This window comes from Tenrec ecaudatus, chromosome 10 (genome assembly GCF_050624435.1).
Source record: "Tenrec ecaudatus isolate mTenEca1 chromosome 10, mTenEca1.hap1, whole genome shotgun sequence".
NCBI classification, from domain to species: domain Eukaryota; kingdom Metazoa; phylum Chordata; class Mammalia; order Afrosoricida; family Tenrecidae; genus Tenrec; species Tenrec ecaudatus.
The window spans coordinates 123,526,600-123,553,346 of NC_134539.1; the positions used below are offsets into that span (position 1 = coordinate 123,526,600).

General features: G+C 42.0%; 1 protein-coding gene and 1 pseudogene across 1 annotated transcript in view; one reads left to right on the forward strand and one right to left on the reverse strand.

Annotated features, from left to right (window-relative positions):
* PPM1E (protein phosphatase, Mg2+/Mn2+ dependent 1E) overlaps positions 1-26,747 on the reverse strand; it is a 211,448-nt gene that overhangs the window by 61,659 nt on the left and 123,042 nt on the right. The window lies entirely within an intron of this gene.
* Positions 16,702-17,194, forward strand: LOC142458246 (malignant T-cell-amplified sequence 1-like; annotated as a pseudogene).

The window sequence follows — 26,747 nt, forward strand, 5'->3', positions numbered from 1 at the left end:
TATAATTACAGACTGTTTTAGTGATTAATCGCTCTGCTTTAATTATGTTCAATTTGTAACAATGAAAATATATCTTGAAATTCAGATATTTACATTATGATTCATAACAGTAGCAAAATGACAGTTATGAAGTAGCAATGAAAATAATTTTATGGTTGGGGAGTCACCACAACATGAGGAACTGCATTAAAGGGTCTTGGTATGAGGAAGGTTGAGAACCACTGCCTTGGAGGAACACACTCCCTACAGAACATAGACTCAACTCCCTGCCATTGAGTCAATGCTGACTCACAGAGACCCCTGGGGGTTCTGAGTAGAAAGCCCACTCTCTCTCTGGTGAAGCTGTTGGTGGTTTTGAACTACCAACCATGCAAATCGCAGGCTGATGTGTTACGAGTACACCACCAGGACTTCATGGACTGCAACAATGAATCCCTTCCATCTATTTTTTGAACTGTTTTATTGGTATGTAATTCACATGTCATACAAAGCATTAGCTTGATTTCAATAGTTCAATCATATGAAGAGTTGTTCAATCGTCACCACAATCAATTTTAGAACATCTTCTTCTTTCTTGTACTAACTGTTCTTAGCTTTCCATCTCCCCCTAATTTCCCATACCATACCCCCAAGAAACCATCAATCCAGTTACTGTCTCTGTCTCTACAGGCTGGCCTAACCTCGATTTCATATACAGGAAAACATACCACGAAGCCTAACAACACTAACAAAGTAAAACAGACAAAAACCTCAATTAAAAAGAAGACAATATTAAAAACTAGAACAAATTTAAAACGGGTCTGAAGAGAAATCAAATGACAAAGTGCTAACATGCCATAGAGTGAGCACCCTGGTGACTTTAACCGTTAGTCTTAGAGGGAACCTGGCATCTCCTAAGGGTCATTCCAGAAGGACTTGACGTGGAGCCTGACTGAACGAACTGGGCCCTACCTGAAAACTACCTGTAGCCCTTGGACTTAGGACAGAAATTCCTTGAGGGGAGAGGAAGATTGTGGAAATGGTGGTCGGACCTTGACTGAGAGCCCTGGCTTAGTGGGAAAGGGACCCAGAACCACCACATATTTACTATCTCAATGCTCCCTTTGCATGAATATGAATTAATTTAATAGGCGAAGGTATTAATTCGATAGGCAAAGATCTGTCCTTGTAAGGAATGTTACAGGAAAGTTCCCTTAGCACCAACGCCCATACTCAGTGTAAACAGAGCTCAATCATTTAAGAACTCAATCTGTGCAAAGCAACAACTCAAGGATTGTAGTTCATAGCTGCATAAATTCTTCTCAACAGCACCTTAAGTTCTATGCCATTGTATAAATTACTGATGCCATCAATGCAATCACCTTACACCCCAAGAGGATGATAGGCAATGTTGTTTTTTGTTGTTGTTGATGTTTGTTTTTTGTCATAAAATGATAATACGATTGCCAACGTAAACCAGTCTTTCATAGTACCGGGACAAGCAGATGGATTCTGGGCTTCCACTTAATTCTAGCCCCAAACAGTTAGTTCCTAGAACATGGCCCTGCTCGATACTCACCTTCCTGAAGAACTCACTGAAGATAAGGGCATTACAGCAAAGTGTGGTGAAGGCCTCAAGCCGAAAGAAAATGTTCTGAAAAGGATGATGGCAACAAATGTACAAATATGCTTGACACATGGATGGATGGATGGATTGGGATAACAGTGATACGAGCCCCCAATAAAATGATATATTTTTAAGTGTGGTGAAGAAAGCAGATGGTGCCCTGCTATCAATTGGATTAGTGTCCTGGTTTTTAAAAGTCTGTATTGAAACAAGCAGCCATTTAAGTGAGGCCTCAACTAAGTTCACACGATGAAGTACACCAACCTGTGTGATCTGAAGATGACAATAACAAAATCCAAATATGATGAAGGGAAAACTATCAGAACTTAAATTGTGAAACCCAATTTGTAGGAGGCTATGGGGGACAGTGGGAGCCCAAAATCAATATGCAGACTATCTCGTCAGATTAAGCCTCTGATGGATCCCCTCTGACCACAGGCAAGGGACTAGAACAGCTTTGCTAACAGAGATTATTGTACGCTTGATTATGGTGGAGGGAACTATGGTATAATCTGACCTCCCTTTTGGCTTGGCCTGAATTTTCTCTAGCTTTAAATATTTCTCATTTGTTCCACGACAGAAATTTCCTCTCTGTTTTAAAAAATATATATTGCTGGTGGGTCTATTTTTTTTCTTACTCTTTATTTTTAATAATTACATTACTATTATTTGTTTCATTTTGTTTCTGTGTTTTATTGTTCTGATGGGTTTCCCAGCTTACAAAGCACGGAAGGAGTGGATGAGCGGAGACAATAACTGATGCAATGGCTTAATGGGCACGGGGAGTGGGAAGTGTGAGGGGAATTGGGAAACAATGAATGCAGGAGGAAGCACTAGAACTGGTTGTGATGACACATACACAACTCTCTTAAGAAGTGACTTAGCTATGGAAGTATATGATATGTGAGTTTTCTATCAATAAACCTATTTTTAAATAAACCTATTTTTTAACTGATAAGGTGTTAAATTTTGTAATCATTTTATTGGGGGCTCATACAACTCTTATCACAATCCATACATACATCTGTTGTGTCAAGCACATTTGTACATTTGTTGCCATCATCATTCTCAAAACATTTTCTTTCTATTTGAGCCCTTGGTATCAGCTCCTCATTTTCCCCCTCCCTCCCCCACTTTCCCTCCCTCCTTTCCTCACCCTTGATAATTTATAAATTATTATTATTTTTCCATGTCTTAAACTGTCTGATGCCTCCCTTCCTACTTTTCTGTTGTCCATCCCCCTGGGAGAGGATTATATGTAGATCCTTGTGATCGGTTCCTTCTTTCTACCTCACCTTATCCTCCTGGTATCCCTACTCTCATTATTAGTCCTGAGGGGTTTGTCTGTCCAGGATTCCAGCTGTGACCTGTTACCAGTGTGCATCCTCTGGTCCAGCCAGATTTGTAAGGTAGGATTAGGATCATGATAGTGGGGGTGGGGGAGGAACCATTGAAGAACTAGAGGAAAGTTGTATGTTTCACCATTGCTATATTGCACCCTGAGTGGCCTGTCTCCTCCCCACGACCCTTCTCTAAGAGGATGTCCAGTTGCTCTGGGTCTCCATTTAAGGTGTTAAATTTTAACCTAACTGCATCAATCTATTTCTGCTACAGTTTTTATTCCTTTCCTCCTGTGGACCTCCATTACAGAGCTGTTGCTTACAATGCTGCTCTGTCATGTCACACCATATTAGATTAGCACCATTTCCTTGTATACACTCTGCAATCTCTCACTCCTCTCACTCTCTTTCAAGCTCACTTGCTAAATCCTGGCTAACTCCTCACCTCTCCTTGCTCTATGAAGCATCCACACAGCCAACTACGGCAAGAGTAAAAAGCTGAAAGTGAAGAGGGCTTGGAGCACAAGCTCAAAGACTGCCAGCCTTCAGTACGGGTAACAACTCAACATCAAGAAAATAAAACTTCTCTTAACTGGAACAATAAGTAGCCCCGTGATAAAAGGAGAAAATGTTGGCGTTGTTAAAGATGTCCTTTTACTTGGATGCACAATCAACACCCATGGAAGCAGCAGTCAATAAATCAAATATTACACGGGCATATTTGCTCCAAAACATCTCTTTAAAGTGTTAAAAAGCAAGGATTACACTTGAAGATTAAGGTGAGCCTCATCCAAGCCACGGTGTTTTCCACTGCTTCACAGGAGTGCGAAAGGTGGGCAATGAATAAATGAGACAACGAGGAATCAATGCCTTAGAATAAAGGTGTTGGCAAGGAATATGGACTCTCCTTGGATTTCCGGAAGAACGAGCATGCAATTTGTTTTGGGAAAAGTACAACCAGAACGCTCCTTCAAAGTGAGGATGGTGAGACTTTATCTCAGATGTTTTGGATGTGTTATCAGAAGGGAACAATCCCCGGAGAAGTACATCACCTTGGAAAAGTAGACAGTGGAGGTAAAAGAGAAAAGCTCTCACTCAACAGATAGCCTGACAGAGTGACTGCAACCGTGGCCTCTTGCAAGGCAGCGGTGAGGACGGCATGCGGCCGGCCGGCAGTGCTGCATTCTGCTGTTCACCGGGTCACTCCGAGTTGGAATAAACGGGCAACATCTAACAACTATAACGAAACTCGTCAAAGTAAGTTTGGACCCTCAGTGTTCCTTAAGCAACTACATATTCTCTGAATTTTATCATTTCTTCTTCCATTCCTCATTCTCCATTGACCAGGGTGGGAGCATGTGGAAGTTCTCTTATATTTCGATCTTCTCAATAAGAAAAGAAGCAAGACTATCAAACTTTGTGCATTTGTCCTCGTAAGCGATCACAATAATAAAACATCTATGCTCTAATCAGAGGCCATCCTCACTCACAAATCAAGAATGTCCTGCAACTGTCTCATTTCTCTCTTAAATTAGCACTAATTTCCCTCTCTGCCAGTCAATCTCGTCAATAAACAGCACCGCCTTTTGTCGGGGTCCTGGTTCTTTAACTGAACGTGAAAGAATCATTTATACTTGCTGTATGGGCTTTCCCTTTTCCCATTCCATCTCAACTTCTCTAAAACTGCTCTTCCACGTCGCCAAGTCCAGCCATCAGTTCTTGTCTTCATTGTATTTGCACTATCAACAGCACATGACAGTGGTGATCACTTCTTTTTTTTAATCTTGAGTGCTATTTAATCTGTGCCTTCTTTTTTTAAAAAACATTTTATTAGGGGCTCATACAACTCTTATCACAATCCATACATATACATACATCAATTGTATAAAGCACATCCGCACATTCCCTGCCCCAATCATTCTCAAAGCATTTGCTCTCCACTCAAGCCCTCTGCATCAGGTCCTCTTTTTTTTCCCCCTCCCTCCCCGCTCCCCCCTCCCTCATGAGCCCTTGATAATTTATACATTGCTAGTTTGTCATATCTTGCCCTATCCGGGGTCTCCCTTCCCCCCCCCCTTCTCTGCCGTCCGTCTCCGAGGGCGATCACTTCTTTCTCGCTTGTACTTTTCCTCCCTCCACGTTAGTTCAGGTCACAGCCCCCCTCTTGGTTATCACTGCCCTGTGGGGGTTCCCTCTGGGCTCTTTTGCTAGTTTCTTGACTTGAAAAGATGGAATGTTCAGGGATCAGTTCTTCACTTCTACTCTGTTTCTATTTTCTTCACAGCTCTTATTATGTACCAAGATTTTACATATTGTCGAAATTCTAATGACCTTTAGGCAGATCTGGGTAGTGCAAATGGTTAAAGTACTCAGCTTCTAACCACAAAGGCTGGTGGTTCCAATCTGCCCAGAGGTGACTCGGAAGAAAGATTTGATGATCTCCTTCTGAAAAATCAGCCATTGAAAATGCTCTGGAACACAGTTATACTCAGATACACAGGGAATTATCATGAATCAAAACTAACTCCACAGAACTAGCTAAAGATTCCAAACGATGTCTCTGATTTCAATCTCTCACATGGACTCTATATGTTAAATTCAAGTGCCTGAAAATGATGATGGCTACATATGTACACAATGGATGGATGGATTGTGATAAGAGTTGTATAAGCCCCCAATAAAATGATTTTTTTAAATCAAGTGCCTACTCTTTGACAGCTATCAAGTTTATTAAACACAGCCTAAATCAAACTCTTAATTCCCAACCTCCTTTATTTCTAGATCTATCTCTCCTATAAAGCTTCATTTCAGTAATAGTAATTCCATCTTTCCAATTTCTCAGGGCAAAAAAACACACACACCGTCGCCATTTTTTAATTTCTCTCTTCATTTCACATCCTTGTTCCAATCCATCAGCCTATCTTCTTAATTCTACAAAACTGCTTCTTTCTTACCATGTCATAGCTACTACTTTCCTCTAAGTCATCATTATGCATCTAATTTCTAGGAGGCAGGGATGACCACTTCAAATATGTTTTTACCAAATAACAACAAATGAACAAACAAGCAGCCATTGAGTCCATTCTGACTCACGGGGCCTCTGTAGGTTTTCCAGGCTGTGAATCTTTACTGGAACAGATAGCGTCCACTTTCTCCCTTGAATCAGCTGCAGTTCAATGCTTACCTGATAGCGCCACCAGGCTCATTAATATCTTTATAGTGCTCCCTTTACTAAGTAGTAACAACAAAGACAAATCACCCAGAGGAGGGACACCATCAGCATGAGCCCATAGGGTACATGGCGGCATTGCTAGCTATAGAACATGGGAAACAAAGCAAATATATCACAAAATCAAGTTTGGTGGCAGATCACTGGATTGCTATCACCAGCAGGGCTACAGAAGCAGGACAGGGTGCATGATTGGGATATAGATACACTACTGCAAATGGGAAAGCCTACAGAATTGGTTCTGTGGCCCTCCAACTCTCATGTCTCATGAGAGTGCAGCTGTGGCGTCCCAATTCCCATTAAGGGTCCACTCAGGCAAATGCACACCTCCTTAGATTGGGTAGAGGAGTGATAATCTACTTTCAAATACACTGTCTGAGGGCAAAGTGTTTTACACCTCAGATTAAAGGTCAGAATTTATGTCACAACTCAAAATGGAGTTAGAGCCCCACTATACACTGTAGCCTTAGACTTTAAACAAAACACTTAGACTTTAAGTTCTAACGCACCACTTAGAATACCCTAGAATTTATATGAAACCTGTAGAATTTAAGTTCTAATACTGTTGACTGCTAGAACAACAAATAAATCTGTCTTGGAAGAAGATAGCCAGAATGTTCCTTCGAAGCGAGGATGGCAAGACTTTGTCTCATGTGCTCTAGACATGTTGTCAGAAGAGAATTGTCTCTGGGAAAGGGCATCGAGGTTGGAAAAGTGGAGGTCAGCAAAAAGGAAGTGCCTTAATGAGATGGACTGACACAGGGGCTGCAACAATGGGCTCAGACTATTAACTATGAGGACGGCACAAGACCAGGCAGGACTCGCCCTGTTGCACACAGGGTCGTTACGAGCTGGACCGACTGGGCGGCACCTAACACGGTAGCAACAACATTTTACTGAGTGGTCACTCAGTTTCCACCTTGTTCCCTCCACCCCAAGATCTGCTCTGCCCATGAACGTTAGAGATATATATTTAAAATGCAAGGCACTGGATAAAGGGTAGAGAAGTGTTAACTTGGGTGAAGGCAAAGGCTATATACAATAAGAGGAAGGTCCATAAGAGGGGTCACAGGGAGGGGATGAACCAATCAGGGTGCAGTAGAGCCCTAATGGGCCATGCAGTACACCTCTGATCCCTTGAGGCCTCCTTACCCCCCACTGTCCTGACCCCAGTGCCGCTTCCCAATCTAGACTAGACGGGAGCATGTACATAGTTAAAGACAAGGGATAAAACCCACAACACAAGGAACCCAGGAACAGGAATGGGAATAAAGATACCAAAAGGACAGGGGGAGGTGGAGGGGGAGGAGAGGTGATAAGGGAGGGGGCACCAATCACAATGAATGGCACATAACCACATACCCCCATCCAGGGGAAGAACCACAGAACCACAGAAACCAGAGGGGAAGGGAGACAGTGGTCAGTGTGAGATTTGAAAATACGTAACAATCCATAATCTGTCAAGGGTCCACGAGGGTTGGGAGGTCAAGAGTGGGGGGAGAGGAGCTTATCCCAAGAGTTCAATGGAAAGTAAATGTCTAGAAAAGAACAATGAAATATATGTACAAATAAGTCGGATACAATTGATGCATGGATTGTAACAAGAGTTGTAAGAGTCCCCAATAAAAATGATCTTTAAAAAAAAAAGAATGATGGAGGCAAAGGAAGACACTGGGAGCAGTGCAAGAGTAAAAGCAACCAAGATAAATGCTGTTATATTCACATTTCTGAATAACAGGAATCTACGAGTCGATGCATGGGTGAATGGATACACAGGCTAAATAGATGTGGGAAGGAGAGCGAGAGTAAACCCATAATATATATATATATATATATATATATATATATATATATATATATATATATATATATATATATATATATATATATATATATATATATATATACAGGCTTGACAGGGGATATTTGTACATGTGTATTTACCTTTGAGTGTTTATCTTCACATGTCAATGAATGTGGTAATGCAAACAAGGAACAAAGTTAGGAAAACTTCTTAACCACATACCTTGGAGGAATGAGTTGCTGGACCTGGACACTCAGGATCATAAGCTCTGGGAATATCAAGGGCAATTAGCATAATAGTCCTCAAAGACAGTGTTTTACATACTATCTGCTGACTAATGACGGGGGTCTTAAATCGAGTGAGCAACCATCTAAGGTACAACTACTTGTTTCTCTCTGTTCAGAGGAACGAAGAGTGATGAAACTGAAAGACACGCAGAAATGATGAGCTCAGCAGACTAAAGGACCACCTGAGCATCAGTCTCCCGACCCTGGCACCAGAGCTAGATGGTGCCTGACCACCATTTCCAGCTGTTCTCAAAGATATCACCTTAGAACACCCTGATAGGGTGGAGATAATGTGAAATAAAGAGAGTGGAGAGACTGCCAGCGGTTCCTCAGGAGAACGGTGACACTTTCCCCAAGATTTAATGCTCTTGGACACCTACTAAGTCAGTTCTGCTCTTTGTATAGGGTTTCTATCAGTCAGAATGGATTTGATCACATACTATCTCATTCTGATCTGAAGTGTTTAATTTACTTATCTTCACTAGGGTGTTTGTACCTACTCAAAATAGCCTCGTACAAATGCAGCCTTAAAAATTAATAAGAAAGAGGAGATGATACCAAGGGCTCAAGATCACTTTCAAAACATGTCAGATAACAGAAATAAATAGAGTGGAGACAATGTGAAATAAATTACAAAATCATAAAAGAAACCAAGCTTACTGGTGGGACCCCTGAGGCTATGGTTCTTGGTTACCCATAAGGACTGAAGAGGAATTCACCCCGCTGGAACTCACTGATCAGCCAAGCACTAGACAGGTCTATAGGGGAACATGGGCACACCTGAGCATCATCAACCATCTGAGAACAAAAGGGTGGCGTTTACCCTGGGACAAAGTTCAGAAAGGTTAGGAATGAAGAAGCAATGGAAAGAGGAGACACGAGGGAGGAGAGGGATAAGTGACGTTCCACTGAAGACCCTGCAACGCATGCGACGAAACAGTGTCTGTGAATTGCTGAGTGCAAACCTGGTGATCTGCTCTGTATTCAATAAAAATGTTTTTATTAAACAAATAAAGTGTACATCAGAAGAAATGTTAGTACCAATGTTAATTTCTTAGTGCTGACAAATGCACGCAGAAGACACATTGAATGAATGGATGAAAACTAAATATTGACTCTTCAAGATCTAAGTCCAGTGATTTCCCGGTTTTGCCTCTTTCTAACTATCCTTTATTTTTTTCTTCCTCTGAGTCTCTAAGGATTTGCTGCCATCGAATTGATTCCAACACATAGTGATACACTAGGACAGAGGAGAGCTGTCCTCTGGTGGGGTTCATAGGCTGTAAATCTTCATGGGAGCAGAAAGCCTCCTCCTTCCACTTGGGGGGCTAAGGGGTGCAAGCTGCCTACCTGTGATGAGCAGCCTGGTGCCTAACTCACCGCACCACCACGGCTCCTCATACATTCCTTAATGCTGCTTCTATCTCATGATCCTCTTTTCCTTGTACTGAAGAACTTGGCTATTCCTACCCTATGTCTTTCGATAGTCATAAGCCTTAAGCCATCTCTTCCCTTTTAAATTAAAACTTAAATTACCTTTCATGGCATTTTGACCCAAATCCCGCTGGAGATTATGAATCTGGAGGCCACAGCTGTTTCTATATCTGGGTTGGGGGGAGGTGCAAACAGTTGTGCTAGTATTAAGTGCTACCAGACTACTAGCCAAAAGGCTGGCAGTTTGAACCCCCAGAGGTGCCTCAGAAGACAGGCTTGACAACCTGCTTGGGAAAGGTCACTGTCCTGAAGCCCGCTGGGGCAGTTTTACTTCCACACAAGGGGTCACCAGGAGTGGTAGCCAACTGAAACATCTTTGTTGATGGCAACACTGCAATTTATTCAGATAAAATTTTAGACCTCATAACTATAGCTAATAAAAAACGAGCTCTTTTTGTTTTATCTAGATTTAGACTGGCTCAGTAAGTAAAGATCATGACAGAATGAGTGTCTTTAAAAGTATCTGATTGAAATAAATAAATAAATAAAAGCATCTGATTATATACATATTTTTAAAGTATCTGAATAAATATTTCTTACTAATTTTTTTCTTTTTTTATAAGTTGTTCTATTGGGGGCTCTTACAGCTCTTAAAACAATCCAAACATCAATTGTATCAAGCACATTTGTACATATGTCGCAAACATCATTTTCAAACCATTTTCTTTCTACTTGGGCCCTTGGTATCAGCTCCTCTTTCTTATTAATTTTTAAGGCTACATTTGTGCAAAGCTATTTTGAGTAGGTACAAAACACCCTAATAAAGATAAGTAAATTAAACATTTCAAATCAGAATGAGATAGTATGTGATCAAATCCGTTTTGACTGATAAAAACCGTATAAAAAGAGCAGAACTGATCTAGTGGGTGTCCAAGAGCATTAAATCTTGGGAAAGTGTCACCTTTCTCCTGAGGAACAGCTGGTAGTTTCAGACTGTTGACCCTGAAGTTGGCATCCCAGCTCCTAACTCACTGCTCCCTCGGGACTCAGTGTAGGACTAGATCCAGCCTTGGATGATAGAATTCTCTTCTACTTGACACAAATTCAAGTGATCTAAGTAATTTCTACTACCTGATAAATGAACCTGCCCTTAGGAATTGTACTGGTTAAATAGTCCAATTTCTGGGGGGAAAACACAACTATTTTTAAATAAGCCTCAAAATATGCACCAAACCCTCAATAGAGTTGGCAGCTTCAGAAAAGTTAATTACCCTCTTATTCTTTTAGCCATCTAGAGAAGCCAACCCCGTGACTACCATAGTACTTATCACCTGCTGTGAGCACAGTCAAATGGATGTCCCACTGTTACATTCGGAAAATAAACTAAGGAAGGAGGGGAGGAAAAAGAAATAGGAAGGCTGACAGAGGCAGTAACAAAATACACTAGGAACAAAATGGGAATCTTAGCCTGGCTTTGGATACTAAAACTGATGGGATAAACTATTTTCAGGAATTGTATGAAAAATATCTAGGAAAATGCCTTCATTCATTGTGTTAAAGTAAAATTCAAACTGAAGATTGGGTAATTTGCTGCAAGTCCCTTTAAATGCTGCTTCCTAGGGAACCAGAGAATGGAATTGCAGTTTGGTTTTGAAAAGAGATGGTAGGGTCAGCACATGAAAAAAAAAAAGTGTGGGGAAAGAGAAACTTTAGGAAAAAATGGTTTATAAAAATGCATGTGAAAAAAAGGAAAAATTTAAAAACAAACAAAATATGTATGTGTTAGACAGTGTAAGATATGACAAAATAATAATTTATAAATTATCAAGGGTTCATGAGGATAGGGGGGATCAGGGAGGCAGGGGGGAAATGAGGAGCTGATGCCAAGGGCTTAGGTGGAGAGCAAATGTTTTGAGAATGATGAGGGCAACGAATGAACAAATGAGCTTGACACAACTGATGCATAGCTAGATTGTGATAAGAGTGGTATGAGCCCCAATAAATGATTTTTAAATGTATGTATGTGTGTGTGTATGTAAGTGTGTGTGTGTTTAATGTACGAGAACCATAGCAGTGCAGACTATGTAGTCTCATAAATAAAAGAAGATCTAGTTGGCAGTAGACTATAGCAGGGTTTAAAATCATTTCACTTTTCAGTTATAGCTTCCCTTCTGAATTTACCATAAAATTGGTTCTGTGCTACTTAAGATAGACCAAGATCATTGGCATCAAGCTGAGTGAATCTGATTGCAGAGAGTTATTATCTATTTTAAAATGGTTTGGGGAAAGATGTCTCCTTAATGGAAATGCTGAATGATAACTTTACCCATAGCAACACCTTTGGGCATTACTTTAAGAAAAACTGTCACAAAAGTAAATAAAGTAGAAAAAACCACAGGAGAATGTATGACATAGTTTTAAAATGCTCTATCCCTTTAGCTAGGGAGACAAACACAAACAACAACAAGCTCTTGTCCTCATTAGGGGGTGGGGGATCAATACATCAGAGTAATTTTAAATTTCCAGTATATAAAAAACATAACGTTCTTCACTTTGTTCTATTAAGCTGGCATTCCGTGATGCTCATCTTCCCGACACCATCGCTGAAGACAAAGCTGGTGCATAAGCAAATGTGGTGAAGAAAACTGATGGTGCCCGGCTATGAAAAGAGATAGTGTCTGGGGTTTTAAAGTCTCAAAGATAAACAAGCAGCCATCTAGCTCAGAAGCAACAAAGCCCACATGGAAGAAGCACACCAGCCTGTGTGACCACCAGGTGTCGATGGGATCAGGTATCAAAGAACAAAAAATCATATCATTGTGAATGAAGGGCAGTGAGTAGTGGAGACCCAAAGCTCATCTGTAAGCAACTGGACATCCCCTTACGGAAGGGTCATGAGGAGGATACCAGTCAGTCAGGGTGCAGTGTAGCACTGATGAAACAGACAACTTTCCTCTAGCTCTTTAATACTTCCTCCCCCACCCCCACTATCATGATCCCAATTCTACCTTACAAACCCAGCTAGACCAGAGGATGTACACTGGTACAGATAGGAAGTGGAAACACAGGGAATCCAGGACATATGACTCCTCCAGGACCAGTGGTGAGAGTGGCGATACCAGGAGGGTGGTTGAAGGTGGGGGAGGAAGGGCAAAAAGAAGAGCAGTTACCATGGATTCAAGTAGGGAAAAAAATGCTTGGAAATGATGATGGTAACATATGCACAAATGTGACAGAGACAATTGATTTAGGGATTGTTATAAGAGCTGCAAGAGCCCCCCCAAAAAAAGAAAAGAAAAACATTGGACAATAAATAAGGTAGAGCAGAGAAGAGCCAATGCATTTGAATTGTGGTACTGGCAACAACTGTAAGTCCTATGGACTGCCAAAAGGAAAAACTAACCTGTCTTGGAAGAAGTACAGCCAGAATGCTACTTCCAGGCGAGGATGGTGAGATGTCAAGGTAAGGGGTGTGAGTAGAGCTTAACTCCATGTCCTAGAGAAGGGCACAGTACCTCTGTGGTGTCCTTCCTAAAGCCCATTACCCCAGTCTATCATTTGGGAAACATCAACAGATAACCCCAAACTGAAGACCATTGTACAAAATAACCGCCAGAACTCCCTAAGATTGTCAAGGGTTTCCAATGACTGATTTTCATTTTTAAAAATTAGATTATCAGGGCTGTGTTCTAAGGTCCCTCCAATCTTTAAGCAGCTGAGTGCTTTAACCATTTGCACCAGCCAGGAACTCCCTGATAACAAGTAAAAGCATTTTAAATATACTAGATCAGCCTTTGAATCGCCCTTGAGATCATATGTAAGGGGTGACATACTGCCCGGAGGGGATTCTGATGCATAGCCGCCCTGTCTATATCATGTTTCCAAGAGTGTAAATCTTTACCTAATAGACAGACTCATCTTTCTGCCAAGGAGCAGCTAGTGAGTTTGAACCGCCAACCCTGTGGCTAGCAGTTCAGTACAGAACCTACAGTAACAAAGGCCTTTGCTTATTCCATCTGGTCCAAAGAATAACTATTATTATCTCTACACACCTACCCCTTTTTTGTTTCACAAATTGGGAAACATACAAAAAACGAAACAGTAAATATATAAAAAGAAAGAAAAGACCACCGGCAATATTAAAATAAACCAGAGGGAAAAAAATTCTGTTGAGAAAAAACATCTAAAACTAGAACAAATTCAGAGGGTTCAAAGGGAGGTCAAATGACCAGGTGTCAAGGACACATCATGAAACAGACACCATCAAATAAAAAACTTTGGAATGGTGTCATTTTAAAACAGAGACGGCTTCAGGTGTTAATCTACAATCTAATTTCTTAGATTTGGTAGGTACATATGTTTACTCAGGCAACAGCAACGCCAAATCATCTTATATTGTTTAATTTCAGGCTTTAACTTGGAGGACTGGATTTATTTCCAATGGTCAAATTAAAATCCATCTAGTTATGATAATATTGTATAGTATCTGGGAAAGTATTTCAGAGGCACCTACAGATAAGCAGCACAAACTTCAAGTGTTGTTGCGTCAGTTAGCCAGCTGCTCCCACGACATCACATTCCTACTCTCTGCCAAAGGTTTCTAAAAATAAACAAAAATGATTTTCAGAAGCAAAAAGGGTTGTACTACAATTAAAATCCAGGGTACAGTATAGGTGAGCTCAAAAGGATCAAAATAATCAGAATTACTAACAAAATTGTACCAGCCTATATGCTCCTGCTGTCGATTAATATAACGGGTGAAAACCCTGATGACTCACTCACTCATCCATCCATCCATCCATCCATCCATCCATCCATTCATATACTATTGACTGAATGTCTACAGACATACAACAAATTATTATATTTTTTAATGCTGTGGGACATAGAATGATAAATATATAACTCAGTGATCACCCTCAAGTAGTTTGTAGGCTATTAAGAGCTAAGACACCATTCCAATTTGCAAGGTTTTTTTACACAGTATTTCACTTGATCGATATTGGCAGGTATTATTGGTTTGCCGGATGAAGAACTCTTGAGTTGAAAGATGTTAAATATCTTGCTCAATCATACAGAGTAAGTGGTATAATATGAGTTGTGTGCTATAGGAGATCATAGGAAGGAGAGATTACTTCTAGCAACGGTTGTCATTTTTAATTTCCTGACTGACACTTTTCCACTTCAAATTTTATTTACTGGCTTATCCTTCAATAGACTTAATTTTGGAACATACCCAAAAGGTCTTTCACATAGGCAAACCACCATCCTTCCCTTGAATTAGCTCTAGCTCATTTAGAAAAATTGACCATTTAAAAAATTATTATTATTTAATCATTTTATTGGGGTCCTACAACTCTTATCATAATCCATCCATCTATTGTGTCAAGCACATTTGTACATTTTTTGCCCTCATCATTCTCAAAACATTTTCTTTCTACTTGAGTCCTTGGTATCAACTCATTTTCCCCCTCCATCCCTGCTCTCCTATCCCTCATGAACCCTTGATAATTTATAAATTATTATTATTTTGTCATATCTTATACTGTCCAACATCTCCCTTCACCCACTTTTCTGTTGTCCATCCCCCCAGGGAGGAGGTTAGATGTAGATCCCTGTAATCGGTTCCCCCTTTTCACCCTACCCTCTAGGTATCACCACTCTCACCACTGGTCCTGAAGGGGTTCATCTGTCCTGGATTCCCAGTGTTTCCAGTTCCTATCTGTACCTCTGTGCATCCTCAACTTGACCAGTTCTTAGAACACGGCTAAAGGCATTGGGTGTGCAGCTGCATTGGAATCTGTGTTCTGATAAAACTCCTAAATCAAACTCGCTGCCATTGAGTCGATATTGACTCACAGCGACCCTGTAGGACTGGTTAAAACGCTTTCTGTGAATTTCTGAGGCTGTGACTGTTTAAGAGAGGAGGAAGCCCCACAGAGCGACTGGTGATTTCAAACTGCCGGCCTTGCAGATTGCAATGCATAACCACTACGCAACCAGGGCCCGTGTTCTAATGCTTACTGCTTATATGACCTTGAATAAGTCATTTAATACTCCTGAGCTATTTATTCACCTATGAAATGGACCGGCTACCTTCCTTTCAGAGCATACTTCCTTTCAGAAGTAAGTGGCATAATTGATATATAGTATTGAATATAGTCAGTTTCTGGGACTACAATGGCTTATCTGTCACAATGCTGGGGCTATGCTACCTGTATTCCAAATACCAGCAGGATCACTCCTGGTGAGCAGATAACACCAGAGTTTCTAAACTAAGACAGAAGAGGAAGAAAGGCCTGGCAATCTATATTCCCAAACTGAACGCCTTATGAATCATCGCGAGAACATTTTCCAATGTAATGCTTTAGACCTGCCATCAAGAGAGAACAGTTAGCTAAAGGACCACACTGTATTTGATGAAGGATATGACCAGCAAGGGAAAGGAGATTCTAGGTGAGGTGGACTGCCTTCATAGGCATAACGATGAGCTCAAACAGGCTGATAATTGTGATGAAGGTACAAGACCAGGAGGTGTTCTTTCTGCTGTACAGCCAGTCCCTGGATCACGTAGGAGTTCTGTTCCTAAATTAGTCTTTAAGCCTAACTTGTACATAAATTAGAACAGTTAGGTACAGTTCGTATCTCACTTCATTTAGTGAAATATTCATCTTAGTATACAGTAGTGTATATTTCTATGCATAAAAAAATCATTAAGCCCTTCAGCTTTTAGCCCCGTGCAAGTGGGAGGAATTGTCCTACGTCACCATTCTTAAGTCCCGCCCTTCAGGTACTCCCTCCGGACAGCAGCCTTGAGCCCAAAGGACAAGGTGAAAGCGCCAAGGCGGCGTCCGAGGGTGAAAGTGGTCAGTTTCAGCACCACGGACCAGCACCCTTTCAGGCCAGGGCCACTGGACCGCTGTGCAGCCTTCCTCATGTGAGGGCACCTGCCCGACCTTCTTAAATCAGTTTCTCTCCACCGTCACCCCTCACCTTGGATCATGTTCAAGAAATTTGATGGGAAAGAGGATGTGTCCAACAGTATCCAGTTGAAAACCTCAGTTGTTAAGGGTTTTAAGAACCAATTCCCATGTACTGAACCATGGCTTAATCAAATCATGCCTAAGAAAGACCCAGTGAAAACAGTACGATGCCATGAACACATAGAAATCCATACAGTCAATGGAGAGCTACTATTTCTTAGGCAGCGAGAAGGACCTTTTTATCCAACCTTAAGGTTACTTCACAAATATCCCTTTATATTGTCTCATCAGCAGGTTGATAAAGGAGCCAACAAATTTGTACTCAGCAGAGCAAGTACCATGTGTCCAGGCTCAACGTCTCCTGGGCCAAGCTGTGCCCTGCAGTAGTTGACACGGTTGTTGCAGCAGTGGGGGAGGCAAGCAGCACACTCTGAGTGTCGGAGTCATGAAGACATCTGCAGAGGACATTGGGAAAGCCAACAAAGGAATTGGCATAGAAAACATCCATTAAATAGGAAAACATATCATTGATCCTCAGAAGGAATGAACTTGCGCAAAACATGAATATTGTTCTGTACTTCTGTGTTTGCATCTCTGTATGACATGAGGACACTGTCGCTGGTTGTGCTGAATAAATTTCATAGGTGCTAAAAAAGTGCCCAGATACACTAAAATATCTTCAATATAATACAGTAATAGTGATAATAATCATGCTTTGATGCCCATCACAAAGTAGCACTCATTTGTTATTATGAAATATTTTATGTACCTCCAAATTTTAATATAATATGCTTTAAGGGGTCTGGTTCATAATTATGAGTTATATGTAAGTCAGATGTTTATAATTTGGGGACTGCCTGTACACAAAACCATCACGAGCCGTTTTGGACTTAACAGCAGCTAACAACAGTCTGACTTATAAGCATTTAATAAGCAATAGATTAGTTCTTTTTTTTTTTTGATTGGTTGACATCACTTGTTTAATTCACACTAGCACTCAGTACGGTGTGTGTCATCTGAGACAGTTAGAAAATGTTTTCGTCGTTTCCAGTGCCAAAAAATGCCCTTGGTCCTTAAGTCCAAACAACGGTGGTCTAATTCTTTTTTTTAAATCTTTTTATTGGGGCTCATAAGGCTCTTATCACAGTCTGTACATACATCAATTGAACAAAGCACCCTTATACATTCGTTGCACTCGTCATTCTCATAATTCACCTTCCACTTGTGTTCCTGGAATCAGCTCGGTTTCCCTTTTTTCCCCCATCTCCCTCCCTCCCCGATCCCACCCCTGGTCCCTTGATAGTTTATAAATAATTATTATATCTTATCTTACATTCCCCGGCGTCTCCCCTCACCCGCCTCCCCATTGCCCATCTCCCAGAGAGGAGGTTACACATATATCTCCGAGATCGGTTCTCCCTTTCTACACCCCCTTCCCTCCTGGTGTCGCCACTCCCACTGCTGGTGTTGAGGGGTTCGTCTGTCCTAGATTCCCTGTGCCTCCAGGTCCCCACTGCACCGCTATACATCCTCTGGTATAACAGGTCCGCAAGGCAAGGTAGAATTGGGGTCATGATGATTGGGAGGGGAGGAAGCGTTCAGGAACTAGAGGAAGGTTTTGAGTTTCATTGTTGCTACACTGAACCCTGAGTGGCCCATCTCCTCCTCGCTACCCCTCTGGAAGGGGTGTCCAGCTGTCTACAGATGGGCATTGGGTCCCCATCATGCACTCCCCCTCTTTCACGGTGATGTGATTCTCACCACCACCCCACCTTTGTTGTTGGAGACCTGGTCTCCTCTGCCCTTCACTATCACACATGTTGGTGTGCTGCTTCCGTGTGGGCTCGGTTGCTTCCGGGCTAGATGGCCGCTTGTTTGCTTTCAAGCCTTTAAGTCCCCAGATGCTATATCTCTCAGTAGCCGGGCACCATCAGCCTTCTTCACCACACTTGCTTATGCACACTTTCGTCTTCAGCAATTATGTGAGGAAGGTGATCACACAATGATTGTTTTTGTTCCTTTGTATCTGCTACATGGTCCATTCAACACCTTGTATTCGCTTAGGCCGTGTGCTTCTTCTCTGTGGGCTTTGTTGCTTCTGAGCTAGATGGCAGCTTATTTGCCTTCAAGCCTTTAAGACCCCAGACGCTATATCTTTTTGATAGCCGGCACCATCAGCTTTCTTCACCACACTTGCTTATACACACGTCTGTCTTCAGTGATCATGTCCTTAATAAGTAATTAAAGCATTCTTTCTTTTGGAGGGGTTTCTGTGGTGGTATCTGTAGAATTTTACTCTTAGTCAACTATTGGCAACATCTTTTTGCAGTGCTGGGAAACCATTAGTCTGCTGACCTCAGGATGGACAGTACTTCGGGGGAAATGTTGAGGTATATGCTCCTGTAAAGATTTACATCTTCAGAAACCCTGTCTAGGGTTGCGATGAGTCAGAATTTACTCAGTGGCAGTAGGTTTGGGTTTTCATATGCAACTTAGCTTTATTTGTTCAAGCATTTTTTTTTACAGCATTGGACAACAACAGTAGGTGTAAAGTAGCATTTTGTGGTTTTGATTGACTTTCCCCCTTCTTGTTTTGTTTTTAAATTTTTTATTGTGGAGGTTTACAGAGCAGATGATGGCTTAACATTCAACAATTCATCTCCACTTGATTCAGCTTATTCACTGCAATCCCCTCAGTGTACCATCATGTATCCCACTGTCTCCTGTGTGTGCTGTCTCCTCCTCCTCCTTGCCTAACCCTCTGTCCTTGGTAAATGTTGCCCCTTTGATCGTACACAGTTAATCATTCTATCATGGAAGTGAGTTCCGTTCCAGACCTGAACGGTAAGGGCCATAGTCTTGGGGTCCCATCGGTCTCCATGCGACCATTAAACTTGGTCTCTTTTATGATTTTGAGTTCTGTTTCACATTTTTCTCCCACTCTACCCCAGGACCTTCTAATATGGCCCTTTATAGAGCACTTGGTAGCAATGGCCAGCAAGATCTAGTTCTTTTGGTCTCAGGTTCATGGGGATTGATGTTTGCAAGGTTCGTTTCTGTTTTCATCACTCTTCCTTACTCTGCAGCAGGAGAAGCCAATAGTTGGACCTTAGGTGATTGCTTATGAGCTGTTAAGGCCCCCATTGCAACCGAGAAATGTTACTGAGAATCTGCTTTGTGCTTGGCCATTACATCAGCCCAACTCCCACCACTGGCAGCTCCACACGGCATACAGTAATTCTCTCATTTATTTTGTTTAGTGTCAGCTTACTCTTCTAGAATGCAGGTCAGTTTTATCACCACACAGTGGAACCTGTGAGGGAAAAGGCAATGCCTTGTTTTCTGGGTCTCACAAGTTTTCCACCTTTGACAAGGTGCAGTCAACACTTGTCTATTGCTCTCTGTTTAGTGGAAACGAAGAGTGCTGGAGCTTTCCTTCTCTTGACAGGTTCCCGCCTTACATGGGTTCCACTTTTTAAAATCTTACTAAATAATAATAACTTACTTCCGCTGAATAAATTCTGACTTAGAGAAACCTTACTAGGACAAAGCAGAACAGCTCCTTCGGGTTTCCGAGACAGCCTCATCTTTCTCCCAAGGGCTTGAACCGCCGGTCTTGCAGTTAGCAGACTAATGCTTTAGTCTACTATGCCAGCCAGGCTAACTGTGCCTGGTAAAGAGACAATGCTGAAGTATTTGTTACGTGACTACTGAATCCATCAGTCAATTGTACATAGTATCTTCTCTTGAGAAGCTTAGAGTCTTATGGGGATGACACAAGTTAAGCAGACAGGGTTAATTCAAAAGGTAAGCTAGATGGACTGGATGCTATGAAATTAAGTACAATTCGTCAGGAAAGTTTACTGAAAGAATTGACACTTGTTAACTCTGTAAAATCTGTTGTGTTTTTAAATTCAGCTTGCTCTTTTATTCCAATGGGGGGAGGGGAAAAAAGAAACCTAAAACCAACTAACATTTGCAATTGCTATATGTTTTGTTGTGCATATTTTCACCACAAAAATTGTAACACATTTTTTATTGAAAAACCATAAAAGTTGTCTCCTAAGCAGGTTCTTTTCTAGGAGGCTGGAGTGCATTCTACAGGTTAAGATAAGAACCTAACAATAGGTTATTCATTTTTGTGAATAGTGGTAAATTCTCACCTAATGCAAGCTTCACACTATGATAATTGTGCAATTGTATTCTCCCATGACATTATCCTTTTATCTCAATAAATTCTCAAAAGGGGAATGTACAATTTTGATAGGCTAAGGGAATTTTAAGTACATACTCACTGTACTAAAACCAGAACAAAGAATTTTAAATATCATTTACCTTATTGTTTTTTAATCACACTGTAACTGAGCTCACAAGGGAGTACACAGGAGCACTTTAAGAAAAGAGATCTCTAGCCTTCCAGTAAACCCTGTGTCCTTGAAGAATTCATTAGTCATCCATTATTTGGTTCATTTCACATTTCCTTCACTCTTTTAGCCCTGGTGGAGCTGTTTGTTCGGCATTTGGCTATAAGGTCAGTGGTTCAAAATCCCCAGCTGCTCAAGAAGAAAGATGAGACTTTGATCTTATAGTCTCAGAAACTATACATAGGGCAGGGGTTCTCAACCTGGGGACTGAACGACCCTTTCACAGGGGTCGTCTGATTCTTAACATTAGCAAAATTACACTGATGAAGTAGCAATGAAAATACTTTTATGGTTGGGGGTCACCACAACATGAGGAACTGTATGAAAGGGTCGCGGCGTGAGGAAGGTTGAGAACCACTGATACAGGGTGACTGTGAGTCAGACTTGACTCAATAGCAATGGCTTTGGGTTTGGCTGGTAATAGAGCATTCTAGAAATTGTCCCCACTCCAGCCACTTTTCAATTTTCCCCTAGCTAATGGGTTATTCCTAGGAGCCCTGGTGGCATAGTGGGCTCTGAGCTGAGCTGCTAACAACAAGGTCAGTGGTCAAATCCACCAGATGCTCCACAGGGGAAAGATGAGGCTGTCTGCTCCCATAAAGACTGAACGTCTTAGAAAACAAACAGGGATGAGGTGGAGCAGCACTTTGGGGCACAGGTACGGAACCTGGTGGAGGAGGTGACAGATGACAAGATGCTGCCCAAGCTCGAGAAAGCGGCTGCAGGTGGAACGGGCGCCTCATACAAGCCCTGGGGTCAAACTGGTAGAGCTGGCACCTATGGGACTTGAATCGATGCACCCCAGAGGGTACGCTGACCACCTACCTGTTCTAAGGAGAAGGGAGGGATGTCCGCCTGCTGGAGGCACAGGCTGGTCAGCCCCCCTGAAAACACCCTGGGCTTCCCAAATGCATCCTATGTAGGCCACTCCCATCTTTTTTGGTGAGACAAAGAGACATTATCCAGACAATCATTCAATGAGGAACTTAGCTCGGCGCCCCGCACCAAGCCCTCCAGAGAGCGGGTGAAGGCCAATGCTGCCCAGGACGCCACATGAATAGGTTTCTGTCCACTCTTCTTCTGTAGGATGGTCAGAACACCGCATTCAAGAGTACTTCGAGTGGGCAGCGCAGGTTGTGAGAGGGCTTCAGGGAACAAACCGGCCGCTAGAAGAGGTGCTAAAGCAGCTGTTCCAGCAGCGGGGACTGACTCTGAGCAGTGCCCGCAGCCATCTGGTAGTGCAGAGGTTCGTGGTTCATGTAACCTCGACATCAAAGACCTGAAACACTTGCCTTCTCCCACCAAGTGAAACCTGGGTTATGGGGACTGGGAAGGCACCCCATCCATTCCCACTTCCCTTCGCCAGGCCACGGCTCTGTTTGCTCTTGTGTATGGTGGGATCTCTGGAACTTAGACAATAAAGCATTCGAGGGAAAAGGTTCAAAAAAAAAAAGGCACCACAGTCTTGAGCAATGTGCACTTGGAATCTGATAGAAATGTTCATGGGCCCCAGCCCTTCTTGTGTCTTGGGTGTGTTGGTCCAAGCCAGATAACAGAAGTGGACATCCACAGAAAGACTGAACACTTGATAGTTGAGTTTCTTAAATTCTTCTGTCCTATTACTAAAAATAATGATGTCCATGGGGCACAAAAGTAAAGTCAAGAAGGTAAAGGAGAACACAATATATCAGCGGTTCTCAACCTGTGGACCGCGACCCCTTTGGGTGTTGAATGACCCTTTCACAGGGGTTATCCAATTCATAACAGTAGTAGAGGTATGAAGTAGCAACGAAAATAATTTTGTGGTTGGGGGGATCACCACAGCCTGAGGAACTGTATGAAAGGGCCGCAGGATTAGGAAGGTTGAGAACTCCTGCAATCGATTTTATTTTGTAGTCAGGCTGATACTTTGAACTGACCATCTGGTGTAACAGCTATAGTTTTAAAGTTGAGGGCAGGATACCCAATTTTAGCAAATCCTGAAGACGTTTTTCTATCTACAGTTTCAAAACAGAAAGTACTAAGATCAGTCAGGAAGAGAACACCCCAGTCTTTCAAAAAAATCTGTTACTACCCTGTTCATCACACCCCCTCCACAGTTAAATGCCATGAAAGGACGCACAGCTTCTGCTCGCTTTCCATCTTCTCTTGAACGAACTCTTCACCGGAATTGTTTTTGTCGAGTTCACCAATGATTTACCCATCCAATGATAATTTGCTTAAATTTCATTTTATTTAATCTACTGATTGTAATAGACACAATTGATCTTCCCTTCTACTTGACATATGCAAGTCACTCCTCTCTCTCTCTCTCTCTCTCTCTCTCTCTCTCTCTCTCTCTCTCTCTCTCTCTCTCTCTTGGTTTTCCAGTGATAATTTTCTCAGCCTCCTTTGCTTGGTCCTGCTCTGGTTCCTGATGAGTTCCCCAGCATTCAGTCTCAGACCTTTTCTCTTCTCTGTCTGCACCTAAGCTCTAAATCATCCCATTTCTCAGCATCTCCTTAAATACCATCATTTCCTTACGTTCCCCCTCGTCTCACAGTTTGTCTTACTGTAATTGCTTGCATGGTGCTGTGATACTGGAAGCGATGTCATGGGTGTTTCAAATGCTAGTAGGGTCAAACATATCTCAGCAGAGCTTTCAGACTACTCACAAACTAGAACGAAGCCACTGCGGAATTAGCCACTGAAAACCTTATGAATAGCAACAAATGTGGTCAACTATAGTGCAGGAAGATGAGCCCCTCCGGACGCACGGTGCTCAAAATACGATTGAGGAAGAGCTGCCTCTCCAAAGCACAGTTGATCTTAATGATGTGGATGGAATAAAGCTTTGAGGATCTTCATTTGCTGATGGGGCACAATTCAAAATGAATAATCTGTAGAATGTACAAGGTATGAATCTAGAAAAATTACAAGTAATCAAAAATGAAATGTAATTCATAAAGATCAATATCTTAGGCATTAGTAAGCTGATATCGATAATTCTGAATCAAACAGTCATTTGGTTTACTATGCTGGGATGCAGGGAAGGACAAATTCAAGAGGAATAGTATCGTATTTGTTGTCACAAAGAACAACTCAAGATCTATCTTGAAGTACAGTGCTGTCTGCAATAATATTAATACATAATATCAGTACAGTTAAAGGAAGTACAGTCAATACAATCATCATTCAGATTTACACACCAACCACTAAGGCTAGTGAAATTAAAGAACTCTACCAACTTTTTCATTATAAGATTGGTCAAACATGCAATCAAGATTCACTTATAATTACTGGTGATTGGAATGTGAAAGTTGGAAACAAAGAAGGAGGATCGGTAGTTGGGAAATATGGCCTTATTATGTATTAACTCCCAAGTTACAGCGAATTTTAAGAAGCATAGATCCAGGAATGGCCTTGGATCTCCCTCCTAAACCTAGCTTCAACTTAAAAACAATCAGTTCTTACATCATGGCCCTGCTCGACACCCACCTTCATGAAATGATCTCTGAAGACAAGGGTGCTATAGAAAAGTATGGCAATGAAAGCAGATGTTACCTGGCTATCAATTGGAATCGTATCTGGAGTGTTAAAGGCTTGTATTCAGGTAAGTAGCAATCTAAACAAGGAGTGAGTCAACTAAGTCCACATGGAAGAAGCACACCATTACAATTACAAAGATGACAACTACAAAGTTCTAATATCATGAGGAGAAGAACATCAGACAATCATGAACACCCAATTTGTGGAGGGTGGACAGTGTGAGCCCCAAACCAAAATGATGGACAGTGTGAGCCCAAAACCCATCTGCAGAGTAGTCAGACTGAGCCCCTGGCAGATCCACCCTAGCCACATGCAGGCACCTCAAACAGGCTGGTCCCACCACCAGACACGGCGTCCCCTCACTGACCCATAGTGCTATGGGGGACAACACTTGGAGACACAGTGCAGGTATTGTGCCCCTTCTGATTCCCCCACACTGGGCAAAACAGGAAGGGAATGCAACAGAGCAGCTAGGGAAGCAAAGCAATGAAATCCCCAAGGAATCCCAAAAACAGCCTTCAGGGCAGGGTTTGGCACCCTATCAGAGTCCATCGGAAAACATTCATAAAGGTCAACAGACAGACCTGGAACTATTTATAGACTTTTGCTTTTGTTTTTTTTTCATGTCCATCTATACAAGATAGGCAGGACAAACAATCCCAAGGAGAATACAATGGAACCAACGGTTATGGCGGGGGACATGGGAGATGGGGAGGTGGGGGAAAGGAAGGGGGTAGCCAAAAATCCAGGGACAAGGTTAACAACAAGAGATCTAAAATCGATGACGAGGAGGGTATAGAAAGTTTGGTGGGGCTTGATCAAGTACAATTAGCCCGAGAGGAATTATTGAAAGCCCAATGAGGGTCAAACATGATAGGGGGACAAGAGGAAAGAACTAGGAGGCAAAGGACATTTACAGAAGTCTAAATACAGACATGTACATATATAAATATATGTACATATACTGATAGGGACATAGATCTATATACATATATTATACGTTAAGTATTAAGGCAGCAGATGGACATTGGGCCTCTACTCAAGTCCTCCCTCAATGCAAGAACTTTGTTCTAATAACCTGTGAGCTCACCTTCCTGACACCATCACTGAAGACAACTGGGTGCAAAGCCAATGTGGTGAAGAAAGGTGATGGGCCTGGCTATCAAAAGATATAGTATCTGGGGTCTTAAAGGCTTGAAGGTAAACAAGAGGCCCTCTAGCAGGGAAGCAACAAAGCCCACATGGAAGAAGTACACCAGCCTGTGTGAGCATAATGTCTCCACAGGATCAGGGATCAGACATCAGAAGACCCAAACCAAACCATCAGAGCAATGTGAAAGGTGGGGTAGGGAGACAGAAGTGGAGACCCAAAGCCCATCTGTAGACAATTGGACATCACCTCACAGAAGGGTCACAGGAAAGGACAAGGCAGCAACGGTGTCGTATAGCATTGACGAAACATATAACATCCCTCTCGTTCTTTAATGCTTACCCCCCACTACCATGACCCCAGTTCTACCTTACAAGCCCAGCTAGAACAGAGCACATACATTGGTACAGATAAGATCTCTCGACACACGGAATCCAGGACAGATAAACTCCGCAGGAACAATGATGGAAGTAGCGATACCATGAGGGAAGGGGAATGTGGGGGGAAAAGGGAGAACCAATCACAATGATTGATGTTAAACACCCCTATCCCAGGGTGATGAACAAGAGAAACATGGGTGAAGGGAGACAGCAGGGGAGACAGTAGACGGTATAAGATATGAAAATAATAATTTATTAATAGTTTATCAAGGGCTCATGAGGGTAGGAGAGTGGGGGAGGAAAAAAGCGTGGAGCTGATACCAAGGGCTCAAGTAGAAAGAAAATCTTTTGAAAATGATGATGGCAGCATATGTACAAATGTGCTTGACACAATGTATGCATGGATAGTTAGAAGAGCTGTCAGAGCACTGAATAACAAAAAAAAGGGGGGTTCTCGAACAGTCTTACTATCAGCAGAGACCATTGGAATCTTAATTATGCTGGATCACACTCATTACTTGGCCAGTTGACCACCATGTAGACGCAACCTGAATTTGTTTTGGGTGCAAGTATCTCTACCTG